The sequence below is a fragment of the Amblyomma maculatum genome, chromosome 4 (assembly GCF_055883805.1).
Source record: "Amblyomma maculatum isolate TAMU_Amacu chromosome 4, ASM5588380v1, whole genome shotgun sequence".
Taxonomy (NCBI): domain Eukaryota; kingdom Metazoa; phylum Arthropoda; class Arachnida; order Ixodida; family Ixodidae; genus Amblyomma; species Amblyomma maculatum.
In genome coordinates this window covers 155,131,635-155,149,232 of record NC_139347.1, presented here as the reverse complement: position 1 = coordinate 155,149,232, position 17,598 = coordinate 155,131,635, and the positions used below count along the sequence as shown (strand labels likewise).

The 17,598-nt window shown below is 44.2% G+C and overlaps 1 long non-coding RNA gene across 2 annotated transcripts; it reads left to right on the top strand.

Annotated features, from left to right (window-relative positions):
• The first annotated feature begins 97 nt into the window (after positions 1-97).
• Positions 98-17,009, top strand: LOC146193334 (uncharacterized). Of its 2 annotated transcripts, none has more exons than XR_014706444.1 (4): positions 98-331; positions 3,279-3,368; positions 7,482-7,578; positions 16,718-17,009. It is a non-coding gene; the product is annotated as an uncharacterized LOC146193334 (long non-coding RNA). The 2 variants fall into 2 exon arrangements; XR_014706443.1 differs by having other exon boundaries at positions 3,246-3,368.
• The last annotated feature ends 589 nt before the right edge of the window (positions 17,010-17,598 follow it).

Genomic DNA, 17,598 nt, shown 5'->3' with positions numbered 1-17,598 from the left:
AGTCGGCCACTTCCGAAACAGAAACAAGTTGAAATCAGCCGAAGCAGCCGAAGCTGTAGTGCTAGTCATAGCCATTAGTGGCGGCGTCGCGCTTTCTTTTGTGCTGCTGGCGGCGTCATGCTCTCGAGATTTGCGAGGCACAAAGCGCAGCAAAATAGCTCGTGCGATGTGCAGAAGCGTCGTCAGGTTCTGTGTAAACCTGTGCAAAAGGTGTGCCGGCGTGCCCAACAGATAGTGCGTCTTCCTTTGTGCGCTTTCACTGGAAACACTACGCTGACGGCGGGACTATTGGAGGGCGGTCACCACCCGGGACACGTTTGGCATCTCAGATGTAAGTAAATTTCCTTCTGTCCTGCACATTCTTCTGAAAACAGCGCAGAACAGGTCATGCATGCCAACACAATGCTAGTTTGTTAGTTCGTAAACAACAAGACGCGTTCATAACAAAGAGTTGTTTGGTTTTGACAAAGTAAAGGGGGGGGGTGTTAATGCGTTTGCAGTGTCTTGGAAAAGAGACAGTGTCATGGGCTGCACGATTGGAGTAGAATATGCCGTACAAATTATCATTCGTAAGCTCATTGCGGGGTGCATGATGCCGGTGCCGTACTGCGATTCAGCCTTCGGCAAGAATTTAGTATGGGCAACTTCGTACGTGCCTCGACCCGGCCCTTACGTTGGGCTGCAGTTGAAGCTCCGGCGCTTGTGCATTGAATTTACAGGGACTGAATAAGCGGTAAAACCTACCTGCGTTACGACAGGGCTAGCTCATTATTCAAATGTTCTATAAATATTGCGGATTATGGGATAAGGAGCCGGTGAACACGCGACGGCAGTATGATTCAGCTGTAATCGTACTTAAAGCACCATTGTCGAGCCTTGGGTGCAAGTAGAAGGTAAAAAAAAAAGTTTTTTTAGCTATTTTTGAATTTTTTCACCTGTATTGGCTTCACATTTTCTTTTGCACAATTTGTTTTGACTGAAGTAATCCACAAAAACTACAAAGTGCATATAAATGACACACCAAACTCAGGCCTTCAGTCCAAAAATAGCAGTAAGGTGTAAAGTTAATTATGCATTCAACAATACCAAAGTATTGATTTTCTTGTGTTATTATCTACAAATGAAGCAAAAAAATCTGAACTAATTGTGCTGAGATGCCCCATAGACATCTTCCCTGATATGAAATGTGAATCAAAATGTGTGCAGGTTTTTTTGTACTCAGTGTATGAAATTCATGCAGGTTTTAAATTGAGGAGTGCATGCAGGATTCCAAGCAAAACAAGCCTTTGCTCAAGGTATCATTCCAGTGTGGCGTTTTTGTTTAAATTTATGCATGTTTTGTAGAAACAACTGTAGATGTTGATAAGGAAGTGGTTTTGGGGGGTGGCTGCTCCTGGCCCTACGGTGCTGCGATTGGTAGGTCACCGCAGCTTGCGGCGGGGGCTAGCCTGCCACTGGATTTCTATCTGTTGTAGGCAGTCTTTGTACCTACTACCGTTTCAGTGGTGGACGACGGCTGTCGCGACGTGCCTCACTCTCCCACTTTTTTCTTCTCTATTTTCTATTCTGTCCGCACGAGGCAGTGGAGGTGGCTCAGCTACAGAGCCAGTAGTAGGCCCGTGCATTTTCGTTATCTTCTTCCTTTAGTCGCAACAACAAGTGGTGGTGTGTCTGGATCTAGCTCATGAATGGCTACCACATTTATGAATCGTTTGGTGGCCGCATGCACTTCCATACATGGTTTGAACAGTCACGTTACATTCTGCAATTTACTTTTTTTTACTTTTTGAATGGATGTGTTTCCACTTTTGAGTGCGTAGCCTTTCACAATTCATAATTGATCGGGTGAGCGTGTTTTGACATGATAAAAGGTTTGGCAGTTCGATAGCATAGGCCCATCATGATGCACAAGCAGCAGACTGCTTGCTGCGCAGGTGCCAATATCTTCCTAGATATCACTTGATCATCATGTCAGTGTTGAGATCATTTAATGGAAGTGTGCAGATAGCTATAATCCCACATTTTCTTCACTGGCTTGCAGGCAGGAACTTCTCAGCAAAGCAGCTTTAAAAAGGAAAGCTCACAAAAATTATTTCTCTAATTGGCTGGTAAAACTGGAGAAAATTATTGTATAACTAGACTGCTCACTCACCATGTCAACTTCAGCAAAAAAAAAAAAAGGTTGGATAATAGAGGCAGTTGCACTGCAGTCCTGATAAATATGTTGAAGTTGTTGAAACATAACTTGAGCTTTGAGTGCAAAATGAATCCAAGCTAGATCTGCTAGAGAGCAAGTAAAGGCTCTGTACATTCTTCCGAGTTGACGTAGTGGGAGCTAGGGATGAACTTTTGCCTTTCTTGGTGCACTGCTTGTGTGTAACCCGAGTTGGGGTGGAACATTGCATGTTCAGAGGGTGGTAGGGAAGCAAACTTGGTGGCACTAGGAAGGCTATGAACAATATGAGGATGATAGGCTGCCTTTACACTGACTGGCTTGCATTTCTCGGTGTGTTTTGTATGTGCGAATGTTCCATAAGCTGCCACATATGTCTTGGATTTGATGTTGAGGTGACTGGAATGATCAAAAACTCAATGTTATGATCGAAGACCTCAGAACATGCTGTGATTTTACTCCTAGATTAAGTTGCAGACATTGTTTGCTGGGCATACATACCTTTGAGAGGAAATCCAGTAGATGAAGGTACGGGCAGAGTGCTTGCTTATTATTCAAACCTAACTGCCCAAACAACGTCACCATTTTCTGGAAACAGATTGTTCAAGCTTCCAGCTTTCCGGTTGTTCACTCGTGCAATACAGTGAAGTGCATTTACGCCTTGGCACATGGCAGGCTCAGGGGCTTGTTCATCGCTACTGTACTAAGTTAGACCTCAAGTGGACTCGAAATGCCTTTTTCTATTGCCATGAAGTAGGGTTTAAAAGGAGGTTTGATGACGGACATACTGTTCGCTCTGCTAGCAAGTAACGAAGAGTTAGCATAACATTTCTTACAAGTTACACTATCTGGCACCTCTTGATGTGTGTTGTGCCTGCTACGCCACTGAATCCTTTGTGTGAGATCGGAGGTCCCTGCAGGATCACAGACTTTTATAATGCTACTTAAATTATGAGCAGATCGAGGTGGTAGATTGTAAAACTCTGTTAATGGTGAATTCCAATAACAGACTGTGGTCACTTACAGAACATTCTTTTATGCTCATTTTGGACCAACTGTATTCCAAATGCAGATCCGGAACACAGGTTTCATCTTCCAAATGCAGATGAGGAGTGATTGCTGAGCCAAGATCGCTCCATGGAGCAGTCTGGATTGCTCTGCCGAAATCAACAGGACCGGCTGGAAATTTACTTGAGTATGTGTTCAGCTGCACCTACCATTTCCAGTAGATTGTCTCTGCTGCGCTTGCTGTGCCCTCTGCAATAATGGACTATTGGTACTTGCCGCTGCTACAAATGCAAATTGCTGTCATGAACTAGTGCTCACTTTTGAGGACAGCAAGTCCTAGAGCAGCAGTATTCTGCAATAATCTTTTTTAAAGACCTCAGCTCAGAGTGCGACTGCAAAAATATGTGCAGAAACAATCTTTGTGTGCTATTTGCGAACTCGAAGCCATTCCTCAACTCTGAAACAGTGAAAACATTGATCTGAGCCTTTGTTTTATTTGAGAACAGTGCCAAAGAAACCTTACCGTGCTTCTCCGCACTCGACTATCTGAAAGAATGGCATAAACTGTTGAGGTCAACACCATTCTAAGACCTATTATAGGTTTAAAACAGACGGCATGTGTACAAGAAGCACAGGCTAGCGCACAAAATGACTGGCAATTACTCTGTAAGTCCATGGGTACTACCTACTTGCGCTAGCATGAGTTCCAAACACAGTCGGGACACAATCTGTGCTGGATGCAGGTGCTCTGTTGTGGAGCGGGCAATCCACTTAAGTTCTGGGATTGTAATTCACTATGTGTGGAGGAGAAGCAAGTGAACATCTCTCTGCTGGCGTATGTCACATTGCCTGCTGCCATCGCTTTTGGTTTCAATATGTGCTAGTGACAGGAATGCTCACAGCACAAGTGGGAGTGGACACACTGATCTGTGCCATTATGGAAATGCCAAGATGTTAGCATGGGCAAACATCTCTTTGCATCACCACGAAGGTTGCTAAGGCTCAGCTCCATGTATGAGCAAGCGAGTACAGTGCGGGCATACGTCAGACAGCTCGTTAACTATGGGCCTACAGCAACAGCTGCCATACCTTTAATGAGAACTCTTGACTAAAAAGGCACAATTTTACAAAGAGCAAAGTAAATGATGATAATGACTTTTTTTTATTTAACAAAGCAGGTGGTCAGAGTGAAGAACTCATGCCACGACTGTTAATATGCCTCTACTTCTCCATTTGTAAAGCAAGCAGATTGAAGTTCTCGAATGAGCATGTTTACAGTCGTGAGCAGCTCTGTTAGATGTGTGTCCATAGGGTGGCACATTGTTTCATTGTTGAAAAGAATACTAAACAAAGGTGGTTTGGAACTTAAAGGGGAAAGAACAGAGAAGCTGGCTGTATTTTTGTTTTGTTTTTTCCTAAAAAAAAAAGCTGGCTGTAAATGCAGAAATACTGTGAATGGTGAGAGGTGGACAGGTGCCAAGCAGTCGTGAACTGCACCTGGACTTTGCAAGGAGCCTCAAGCTACTCATGAGCCACAGTTTGGCCATACCTAGCTTATATAAGCTTGACTTGTACAAAACATGCCTGCAAATGTAACCCTGCCTCAAGGCTGCCTACACCCTACTGTGGCAGCTTCAGCGTTTAGGACATTTGACTAGTCAGCTGGGTGACGCGGGCTCGGTCTTAGCTGGGGTGGTTGCATTTCGATGGTGGAAAAATGCTAGGTGCCCATGTGCTTTATAGTGTCAGTGCACATTAAAAAAGCGTAGATGGTCGAAATTATCCAGAGCTATCTACAATGGCTGACCCTCGAAGTCAGTTTCTTTGGCATGTTGAACCCCATGATCAAATCAAGGCTGCCTACTGTTAGCATTAGTAGAGTACCTTCGCAATGCCACAAAGTCTGCCCCTCACCACACTCCTAAATTTCGTTGTTTGCAACTCTACTCAGGTTACTTAGTTTGATGACCCCTTTTCCTGAAACAGTAGCAGTTGACGAAAAGAAGTGTAAAAGCATATCTCACGCCCATGCACTGAACTCCGAGAAAGGTGCTGATTTGGTCATAATATTTTTTCATGAGAATTTGGTCAGTGTCATAATATGACCCTTGGAAAGTCATATCTCTACTGAAATGTTCATGTGATAATCTGGGTAGCTTTTATAGATGGCTTGGATGATATCATAAGTGCTATGATGGTGAACTGTGCTTAGTGTCTGCAATACCTTCATGAAGAAGATGGTGAATGCAAATTAGACAGATTTTTGCTCTACTTTTGGTTCACCAGTGGGTGCCTAGTGAGTCGTCAGTGCAAGCTATCCATAGGTTCACTTTCTTCTTGCAATTTACATAGCTGTGGAGTTCTCATAATAGCAGAAGTATCATAGCAGAAGTATCATATTTATGAGTCACTAACTTTTTTTTTTAATGTAAGATAAGTAAATACGCCGTCAGCAACCTTAGAGTGCAGCATGCTCTTTACCTGTATTACCTGTTTATCATGGATAGAATAATGGTGCTGTACTCCGGTGCTACTTTCAATGTTCAATTCTACACGGTAGCACATCACTATACTCAGGGTTAAATGTCTGGCTATGCAGCTGAAGCTAGGCAAGAAAGTGAAGGCAACATACCTCTCTTCCCTTGCCATGTAGAGTGGGTTACTTCAGCGCTAGTGACCTTGCATTAACTCTCCAACTTTCTCCCTTCACTTCAAGCCTGCCCATGCCTAGCCCAAATAGTGAGCAAACCACTCTCCTCGGCAAAGACTAAAACTTGTCTCCTTTCCTTTCGTACCTTGGCTGCATAGCCCACAACATGTCTCCATGTATAGCAAGATTCAGTGCCATATTTCCTCTTACTGTCGGAGCACCCTCTGCTTCTGCTGTACTACCCTTGCAGCAGCCCAGTGTTTTGTTTACCACAGAAATTCATGTCTGTGCAAGCTACACTGGCATGGAGAGGTGCATTTCTGAGCCAACTTTTATGCTTTATGATGATGCTCTCTTTGATCGCCTTTAAGTTGCATCAAACCTGGTCATGTGTGTTGGTCAGTACCAAATGAAGTAAATTTCTTTGACTAACATACTTTTAGAAGGATGGCAATTTGCATGAGTTGGTAAGGCGTCATCTTGAAAGTAGCAGCACGAAAAAACAAGGATGTGAAAGGAGGCAAGCAGGCAATAACTCGCAACTAAATTTTATTGATGCAAACATGAAATATATAAAGCCAAGCAACGCCGCAAACTGCTCAGTCAATGATAAGCAGACAGCAAAACATCAATCACTAAAATATCCGAGCAGTTTCATTTATGTAGATATAGGTAGAGGTACCAACTTGGCTGTGCATTGTAAAGAATGCACTGGTTGCTTTCAGTTTCTTTCAGCTGCGCACATTCTGGCTGTCATCCATTTCAAATCAGCTGGAAAATCATTGAAGCTGAAGGCATTTCACGACTAGGTAATGAATGTGCTAGTGAGCCGTCCATCGTGTTAACATGCAGTGAGTTGGGATATCTAGATTAGGGAAGTGCTCTTAAATTTTAGTGACTCATGTTTTGCTTTCTGCTTATTAGTGATTGAGTGGTTTGCATTGTTGCTTGACTTCTTTATATGATGCAAGTTAGCGCCTGTCTTGTCTCCTTTCACAGCCTTGTTTTTTCGGGCTGCTTGTTTCAAGATAAAATACAATTTCTGCTACTTAGGTCAAAAAATGAATTCCAATGAAGTTCGACATCTCTTAGAAAAGTAGTATTGTAGTTACAGGCATGTATTAAGGCCCTGCACTACAAATCAAGAGGCTCACTCGATATAAAGCATAAAGGGAGAGCTTGTCTGATCTTGGGCCTAGTGGGCATTAGTGGATTATGGATAGGTTCATGTTAAAATGTACTTGCAGTTAAAATCAAGTAAATGCTTTATTTGTAACTAAGGGCACTGTGATGCCTGACCTGTTCAGGCTGGCGACGAGATGGAGTGAAAGGATTTATTTCAGTGTTGGTATGTCTCGGGTGATGTCAACATTGTTTCATCTCTGGCTTTATAGGCAGTCGCCTTTCAACGAATTCAATCCTAAAGTGAAAGTTTGAATCCAAAAAAATATTAATCTAGGATTACTTAGCAAGCAGAGGCGAATTCATACAGTGACTTACACCAGCATGCCACGCATCATTTCAAGAAAAAAAAAGTATTGTGGTGTTCCTATTCTATGCTTTTATTTCTTGCTCACAAAGCCTCTGCATGTAGGTCTTACACTATATTACGCTTTAATTTGTTGGTTCATGGTACTTTTTACCTTACAGCAAGCTCCATGTGGCTTCAAAGCAATGGCTTCTTCAAGCTCTACAATACCCTTTGCCAGAATCGCACAGTGCTATGATGGGCAAGTAGGACATTGATGTAAGTGCTGAAGACATTTTTCAGCATGTGTAGTTTCTTATCTGCCTAACCTACTATTGCATTTGTGGCTCCTTATGTTTATTTTGAGGTTCAGGTTTCTTCAGTGTTTTCTTTGATTGCTGCCGTTGCTTACTGGCTATGGCATTTGGCTGCTGAGCCTGAGAATATGGAATGGAATGATGCCTGGGGCCTGCCGATACAGGCAAAATGCAAATTTGCCTACATGTTGGGCAGTGCCAGTGCACAGTTTAAAGAACTTTTTGTGGAAGAGGGAGGGCTCTGGAAATTAGCCCAGAAGCGCTCTTTCATGATGTCTCTCATAGCTCATGTTCAGCTTTAGGGTAATAAAAGGACATTGAGGACAAGCTGAAGCTAGCTTGCGTTATACATTTCTGCATTCTATTCACTAAAATGCTATTTTACAGAAAATGCAAGTTTCTTTTTAAGGTAGGAAAAGCCAAAAGTTTTGAAACAAATCTCATTACCAGCTGATTTTATAAGATGTGAGGATAGTACACCTTAAGTGAAGGCTCATGCACCTTCACTGTGGTTGCTGCAGTTGTTGGGCTAGTTATACTCCTCTGACTGCAAGTTAAATTAGCAGAGTACAGTAGGGGCAATGCAGTCGATATAGGTTTCAGTAGTCTTGACATTGCACTGCTTTCACATATGTACTACCATCTTTCATTTGAAAATGAATGACAGTATTCTGAGTAGTGGCAGGCCGGCCACGTGATCAGAGTTCTTGAGTGCATACTGGTTGCAGATTTTCACCATACCGCCATGGCTGGGATGCCACGTATCGGGATGCCAGTAGCACTGCAGCAACTGGGAAGGAAGTGGTTGAGCATTTAATTGGATGGGAAAATTCAGTGTTATCTGTACTTTTAAGTGTTAAGCTGATGTAATTTGTGCATGTGGAATCACGTCAAGCAGTTATTACTTCTCGGCTAGCTGTATTGGCGGCGGAGGTACTACAAACTACTGAGGAAAGTGTTGCTGGCTTCTGTCCTCATTGAAATGCAGCTGCTGATGATAACAAATGTGGCAAGAACAGGTGGCTTTGCTTCCACCTTGAAATATGTGCGTGTTTGTGAAAAGCATTGTTTTGAGGCTTAAAGGTAACCGATACCATACCCCTTCCATGGAGAGTAGACCAAAGCACATCCTCATGATTTGTGAGTGAGGAGAGAGAACTCAAGTTTCAGCAAATGTAAATGGCGGTATGGGGTTGTTCTGGCAGAATACTTCTGCAGTGCTTCTCTCCTCAGCGAAAACCCCTTCACTGTGGCGGTAAAACCTGTTTTGGGGGCAGAAATAGAGTGCTGCCGGGAGACATCTCTTGTGACATTGACCACATCCATTACCTGCTCCACTCTGCCTTGGTTTGCTCTCTCTATTAAAGGGATTAAGCACTTTAACCTTACAGGTACCATTCATAACCCCCTTTCCTTCCCTTCTCGTTTTCAATAGAGAAGGCATGCTCCTCCCAAGATTCGTGCATAACATGAGACTTAATACAGAAATATTCAGCATTGCACCCAACTTCTGCTGCAACGGGGATTGGGAGAATATTTTTGCAGGTCCTCAGTGCACAATCACATAATACTTCATTGACATAGCCTACTATATGTCACCTACACATTACTCGTGGAGTTTGTATTCTTTTTTTTCTTGAGAGAAAAGCGCTGCTCAGTCAAAAGGCACGATGCGGGGGAATGTGGAGTGAGCACTGATTCTGTGTGTTCGCAATTTTTGCTTAGCTTTCGTTCTTTTTCTTCTGGTAATTTGGCAGGGTTGCTGATATTTGAGCGACACAAGAACTGAGTCATGAGTCTGCTTCTTCGCAGTGGGATCGTGCGTTTGTTTTCCTCATTGTAATGAAAATGTGCAAGGGTACTGACCCTATGTGGGGCTGCGAACATATTTATAATGCATGAGTTATTTGCACACATGCACACCACACACTTGCAGTTTTGTAGTGGTGAAAAGAAATAGCTGTCAAGACTGAGAGCATCTTCTAAGGGCACATCAATGTTGATGTTTGAAATTAAGCTGTGAATTTATACAAAATGTGGCTTGGTTATTGAACAAACAATTTTTTAGCACTATAGTTGTTTCATGTAACGGGTTTAACTTAAGATACAAAGGTGGCCGATTGAGCCCTGTGCTCTAACACACTGTGCACAGAAGCAGTCAAATCTTTAGTCATCCCTATCTTCTGCTCAGGCCAAAGCAACTTATACCTTGTTGACACAAAAGTGACGTGTCTGTATTATTCCTACATATCCTGCGTGGCGGTTTTTTTTTCCTTTTTCATTCTACTGGGAGGGAGTGAGAAAAGGGCTGCAAGGTCTTTCTCGTCTATGCGGGAAGGACGAAAGGGTACTGGGAGATTGGCTGTCAAAGTGCTTTAAAACGAGTGACTGCTTCAAGCTGCCCGGGGCGCTCAATAAATTGTGGGTGGGTGGGAAGGGGGAGTGGAAGTAGTGGGAGGGGGGTCTAGCTGTTCTCCGAGCTAAGCGCACAGCAGCATGTATGCTTCTTCCTTTTTTTACTTAGTAGTGCGGAGAGGATAAAAAAAATGGGGGCGGGGGGGGGGGTTTGGCCAGCGCAGGTGGCGCTGTTTCAAACGAGTGACCGCCTGGAGCTGCCCTTGGCAAAGCACAGAGCAGTATGCACGCTTGCTCCTTTTTTTCCGTAGCAGTGAGGTGTGCGCTGCGATAGCCTGAGTGGCAGTGGAGGGAGCAGTGAAGATTTGGCTGCTTCTGTGCCCGTGCACTGGGGCAGGTTTTGTACCTTAAGTTAAGCCCGCTATGTGATACAAGCCTGAATCACTTTGGGGCATTAAACCCCATAAACCAAACCTTATGTGAAACATCTTGTATACTATTTCATGTCTTAATCCAAACATCAATGTTTATGCACCGTTCAGAAGATACTCTGTCTTGAAAGAATAATTTTTTGCGCCACTACAAAACTGCATGTGTATGGGCGTGTTCGCAAATAACTCAAGCTCTGGTACTGAATGTATGCAGCCCCACATACGGCAAGTACTCTTGCACATATTCATTACACTGCGGAGAGCAAACGCACCATCCCGGTGACATGATGCGATAAAGCCGACTCAACTCCAGAGTCCCCGCGTCGCTTTGCATACCCATACAAGCTGTACACTAAACTATCGAAAGAAACAGAACGAAAGCAAAAAATTGCAAACGCACAGAATCAGTGCAAACTACATTCCCGCACATCTCGTCTTGACTGAGCAGTGCGCATCTGTTAAAAAAAAGTCTAGGAGATACATATATGTGTCTTATAGGCTACGTCATCCATGTGTGACGTGACTGTGCACCCAGGACCTGGAAAAATATTTTCCCACAGGAATTACGCTATGCAGGATAGCTGATACTCTTCAGTTTTGCAAAGAGCCTTTGTAGATAATTGTGCCCCCATTTTCACCCTGGTAAGTTCAAGGAGCAAGAGGCACGTAGGAGCACAATTACCTATTATAATCTGTATGATCCTGAATGGGCCAGGGCTCCTGTGCCATTCGCAGGGCAGCGTACAGCTTGTGAGATTGAGTATCGTGACAGGAAATTGGCACTTCACAAAAAATACTTTCACTTGAACTTCAACTCCATGCAGCCCTCAATGCCTGCTTTTCATTTGTTGGCAGTTAGGTGACCTTGAGGGCTCATCGACTGCCACTCAACTTGTAAACACGGGACATTATATCATTTGCTCGCTATTTGTGCTTTGTTCTGCGAGTTTATCCAGCTTTTCACAAAAGTGGATGCAGTGAGTATGCACAGATCTGTTTTGTGAAGCATTGGCTGAGTGACGGCCCAGGTCAACCCTGTTCAACCCAGAACTTCTGGCATATTGTTTCGTGGATACAGCTTTGGCTACCCTCCTGACATCCCAGCTTTTGACACCAAGTATGCATAACCATGGCCTATCACAAACTGCAATGCTGTAATTGATCATCACATACTTCTGTGGTGCTGCACATTTCGAATTGTCACTATATGGGAGCAATGTTTCAGAACCTACTTAATGCAGAGCTATGATACACATTTGAGGACTAAGAGCAAGTTTGCTCTGCATGGTGACTTCCAGAGACAGGGACACACTTGTGGGGAAAGGCATGTTGCGTACATACCTTCCAACCCTTTGATTTTCCAGAAAACCAGATTTTTGACCGAAATTTCTGATTGCACGATCACTGCCCTAAATGTTCCGATAAGGGGCTTCTGCCTGCAAAGAATGGCTTTTGCAAAACCGGCACTGTGGAATCAGCAGCCACGTCTTAATTGCGAGCATCTCCATCAGAGGCCCCACTAGCACCATTGGCATCATTGGCTAAGCAGGAAATCAATCAAAGCAGACTTTAGCTGAGCGAGAGTAGGTGTGGCTGGCTGCACACACAGTTGATGTACTGCATTTCTTGTAGGCAGCGGTGCACAGCTAATGCAGCCACAGTAGATATAGATGCTTTGCTGGCTTCGCTTTCGATCTGAGCTAAGGGCAGCTGCTCGGTGCACTTCACGTTAAAGGGTTTTTCCAAATGTCACACCATCTGATGCTCCTGTATTGAGCTCAGCCGCATGCCTCATCTTACCAAGCTGCTCTATGCACAACAATGGCGTGATTGCTCTTCTTTCAGAACCATCACAGCCAACAGCGGTTGCAGACGACATTACGTGTAAAAGGGCTAGTAATGGTTTTGCATTGAAGACTTGCAGCACTCCGATGGTGCTGAGAGAAAACTGTGGTGGTGGGCACGCAGATCAGTTTTGCGTTAGCTATGGAGACATAGCGAGAACACTCGGTGACGGCCTGTAGATATCTCGGCGTACACCTTTAAACATGTATTGCACGCTTGCTGCTGCATGTGTGTATGCTCAGGATGTTTAGATTAGGACTCATCAGACACTGCCTGAAAGTGGCAGCCCCCCCCCCCCCCCCCTTTCGGACATTGAAACATCAAACATGGCCTCTTCATCACCCCCTATTGGGCAGTCTTCCCATTTTTGGTCTTAGCACATATGTATAAAGGAAGCTGGGGGCCCACTAGCAGCGCAGTTGAGCCTTTGGAACAATGAACATTTGTGCTAGAGGCATCAATGGCTTAGTTGTCATATCAGGGTCGTACAGACGTCTTCAGACTCGCGGTGCTGTCTAAGTGGCTGGTTCGCTCATTTTGTGGAGACACATTCACGGTAGGCAGAAGGCATGGCTTTTCAAGCACAGTGACCATTGTGGCTCCCAGCTTTGTTTGTAAACCAATCAGGGAGTTCAATTTGTTTGTTTGGGTGCATACGTTGCAAAGCAGCATGCATGTTTTCTCCCCTTGCCCCTTAGCCCTGCAAGGTCAAAGAGCAAGTGTAGCAGCAACTTCAAACCAAACCTTAATAAACAAATTTGGTCATTAAATTTCACATTTCTCAATGCATATGTCATGCTCTACATGAACTGTATCACATCGGCAGTGAGATTTCCTGACATTAAAGTGTTTTCAGCTGTTTTTCACAGCTGCCTTTTCATGCATCCTGGGAAACATGTTCTGTTAGCCTGTGAATATAGAGGTTGCTTCTGAACGTTCAGAGGACTTGACATTAGGGCATGAGTGTGTTATGCCTGTGTAATAGTTTTTAATTCAAATTTTGCCCTTGGGGTAGAATTCACAAACATGTCTCGACTTGACACTACCTCAGCTCTATAAAGTGAAGAAAACAGTCTTCTCTACTCAAGGTCCAGTTGAGATTCTTGAATGCTTTTCAGCATTTCTTATGACTTCGTATCCTCTAGAAATATCCCTCCACTCTAGGCAGCACACGTGGCTTACAGGAGCACACATGGCTTACAGGGACAAGACAAAGGCCAAAATTTGGCGTGGAAAGTACATGCCACTACGTGTAACCTGGTCATTTTCTAATGTGAAGTCCTTCTGAACAACATCAACAAGCTGCCTCAAGAGTCGCAGCCTAATAGGTTGCGGCAGCTGCTTTTTGATGGCGACGAAAAGTAAGGCACCCGTTTGCTATGCAACATCAGTGCACAATAAAGAACCCCAGGTGATTGGAATTTCTGGAGCACTTCACTACTCATAGCCTGAGTTGCTTTATTGCATAAAAAAATGTCGCAGCCTAGTAAAACTGCTCTGTTGTGGCCGATGAAAGACACGAACGCAGGCAGCTGGGAATGGAAGTGAGTTTTATTCACCAGCGCCTCGGCCTATATAGCCCTTGTTTTGCGCAATATCAGATGTCAGTTTAGGCGCATGCGCAAGACAATGGCTATATAAGCAAAGGCATTCGTGAATAACACTCGCGTTCCTGGCTGCCTGCGTTTGTGTCTTTCTTTGGCCACAACGGAACAAAAATATGTTTTGCAAACTGCATGAACAAGGCAGCTGTGAAAAATGGCTCAAAACAATTCACGTCTGGCAACATTTTCTGTCATTGACATAAAGCTTGTGTAGAACAGGATTTAGGCATTGAGAAGTGCTGGAATTGCTGTGAAATCTAGTGACCTAGTTGCGTGTTTGCACTCGAAGTGCTCGGCGGTGAGCATTGAGCACATGTAAAGTGCAAAGAAGCATATTGCAGCGCATGCACCCCAGCCAAGAAATTTGGCTTTCCAGAATCAAATGCCGCTTGTTTCCAAGCAAGCTAGGAGCTGTAATTGTAAATGTACTTGACTGCAATATCCCTGAGCCACTCTGAAGACAGAATTGACCCCCCCCTCCCCACAGCACCGTGCGTCTAAAACATTATGCACCGAGGCAATCAGCAAGCCATCGATGTGTGCAGCACAGGTGTTCCATGGCACAACTGCACCTCCGGTACCTCCCTCTTCCTATTTACAATATGCTATTCCCTACAATTGCACCACTGTTCACAGTGGTTCATAGAAACCCCTGCACATGCTTTGTTTGCTGTTAGCCGTCAAATGCTTGCTGCAATTTGGCACTCGGCACGCTCTGAAGTGTTGCTGAGGCATCCGGTGACAACTTGAAATATGCCTATACCACAGCAGTATAATGCGGTGATCAACGACAGCATTAAAAGCTGCACCTGACAACAGCTATCCATACTCATCGTTAGCTGCATGGACTTCGGGAGACTTGTCTTGGTCGTACTTGAAACAATGTTTCAGTATTTTCGAGTCAGATTGAGGTTCCCACAGAGCCAATGCTTCAAAGAGTGGGTCTGTGAATCTTATTGTATCCGCTTTAATGAAAGGCTTTGTATGCAGTAGAATGAAGTCCGCACAGCGTGTGAACGCTACAATGCCTCATGTTTGCAAGTGGAGGTCGAAGTGGCCCTATATTAGCGTCATTGCAACTTTGAAATTCGTGAGAAAACTTGAGTTTTCTCCTGCACTCGAGGAGCGATTAAAGTAAAGCTTCATTTAAAAAAAATGCCTCGAGGATCGCTGGGTTTCAGTCAAGGTCTCCATGCATTCTTTCCGCATGGTATTTCTCAAGAAGACTTTGTTGGAAGAAACGCTCGGAGGCCGTCATGAATTCTAACCAAGCCTTGAGTAGAGGAACAGCTGTTTCCTTCACTCTGGAGCAGAGGCAGAAGGTTGAGTCGAGGTGCATCTTCATATGATCATATATGTAGGATTGCATAATCTTTCAGGTTTGGTTTTATTCTTTAGCCGTGTATGCCGAGCCATATCCAAGAGTGCACACTTCGACTTCTCGAAGGCCGTTTAAATCTCCAGTTTTGTTCTGCTCTCTTGACTTTGTAGTTATTGTAGCTTTTCATGAAGCGGTGTACAAATGTCATTGATCAATAGGTGAAGAAAAGAAGCCAGCAGTCGGCGAGGCCAAGGAAAGCACTGGGGATTGTACTTTGTGTGTTTTTTTTTAATTTTTACTTTGGTAATCACACAAATTAGTAATGTAATCTGTTTAGGGGAAAGATAAATGCAAAGTAGAAGGAAAAACAACGTGCCGATGGTGGGGACCGAACCCACGACCTCCGAATATCGCGTCCGGTGCTCTTCCAACTGAGCTACATCGGCCGCTGTTCCACCTGCTACTTTCTTGGGTATTAATGTTGTCTCTATATGAACCTTGAGAGTGTTCACCAGCGCCACCCTCAGCCATAGCGGTGGACGTGGACGTGGAGATGAGGGTACTCGTCTTTTTTTTTTTTAATTTTTACTTTGGTAATTACACAAATTAGTAATGTAATCTGTTTAGGGGAAAGATAAACACAAAGTAGAAGGAACAACAATGTGACGATGGTGGGGACCAAACCCATAAAGTACAATCCCCAGTGCTTTCCTTGGCCTCGCCGACTGTTGGCTTCTTTTCTTCATGTATTATAATGAGTACCCTCATTTCCCCTTCATTAATCTGCTTGTCGCCTACGGGGGTCTCGGTTCTGGAAGTCTTGAAGCCATAGGTAGCATAAGAGGGTTCTAGCACAGCTTTCGCCCTCGCTCTTGATCACATTCTATGTGACGCTGGCGGTAACACAGGACATTCCACGTCCACCGCTATGGTTGAGGGCGGCGCTGGTGAACACTCTCAAGGTTCGTATAGAGACAACATTAATACGTAAGAAAGTAGCAGGTGGAACAGCGGCCGATGTACCTCAGTTGGAAGAGCACCGGACGCGATATTCGAAGGTCGTGGGTTCGGTCCCCACCATCGGCACATTGTTTTTCCTTCTACTTTGTGTTTATCTTTCCCCTAAACAGATTACATTACTAATTTGTGTGATTACCGAAGCAAAAATTGAAAAAAACAAAAACAAAGTACAATCCCTAGTGCTTTCCTTGGCCTCGCCGACTGTTGGCTTCTTTTCTTCATGTATTATAACGAATACCCTCATTTCCCCTTCATTTATCTGATTGATCGATAGGATATGGTTCGAAGGCCCTTGAAATATCTGTTCGACTGAAATATTAAATTTTGTGGGGGTCTGATGCTAAACAGTCTGTATGCTCGTGTCAGTTCCTCAGATTTCTGTAGTTCAGAATCGAAACTTTTTGAATTGAATTGTTGTCAAATAATAGTATAGCACTTACTTCTCCCTTTCCCAAAATATTTGGAAAGACATGAGCTGAATTTTTGGATCTGGGATATAGTCCTGCTTTTTTTTGCATTTTGCAGACGTCGCACAGTGAAAACCTGTATCCAAGCCCGAACCCAACAGGTCAAGAGCAGCAGAACAAGGGAACCTATATCCAAGCTCCAACCTGGTGGACCGAAAGCAGATGTTTTGTGACCGCAGTGTGTCAGCCATGCTGAGACATGGCATGAATAAAGCCAATCCAGGTGACCACATGTGTCTTTTCCAAGCATGCATGCTTTACACATGAGGCATATCTCATGGAGGGCATCATTTCGGCAAAACATTTTGTCACAACTGCAGCAAACACTGATTGAGGCCTTGCACAAGGCCTAAAGCTGGGATATTAGTGTTATGCGCAACACAAACATGAGGAGTGGTGTAGGAGCCTTGCAACCCTGCAGAGTATCACTAGCATGGTAGCATTCCTATGTCAATGTCTCTCGTCCTCTAAGATCACACTGCTGTTTTGCATCTTTTGAGTCCTGAGTCTCGAACAATCCTCACGCTGTGTGCAGGTCGGTAACCACGCACAGGTTTTTGCATGCCGTACCTTTTGAAGCGAAAGCTTGTCTACGCGTATCAGACTGCAGCTTCGCGTGGCTTCATATAGCCTAGTTCTGCGCATGCGTGTGACGTCACAGCCAAGGCCAGCTGTGCAGCCTCCTCGCCAAGCTCTGCCAGCATTGCCTAGAAACGCTTAAGAGGTGTGCGACTCCTCCTCAATAAAAAAACATTTTGTCTTCACCGGGAATCTAACCTCCATCCCTTGGATCCCCAGCCAAGCGCTTTACCACTGTGCCACCCCCAGATCGTTAAACGCTGTTCATAACTCCGCTTATATACCGTGATCCAATGGCTTGGCGCCACATTTGAATGTATCAAATACTAAAATATAGTTAAGTCAGTCAATTAGGGTGCG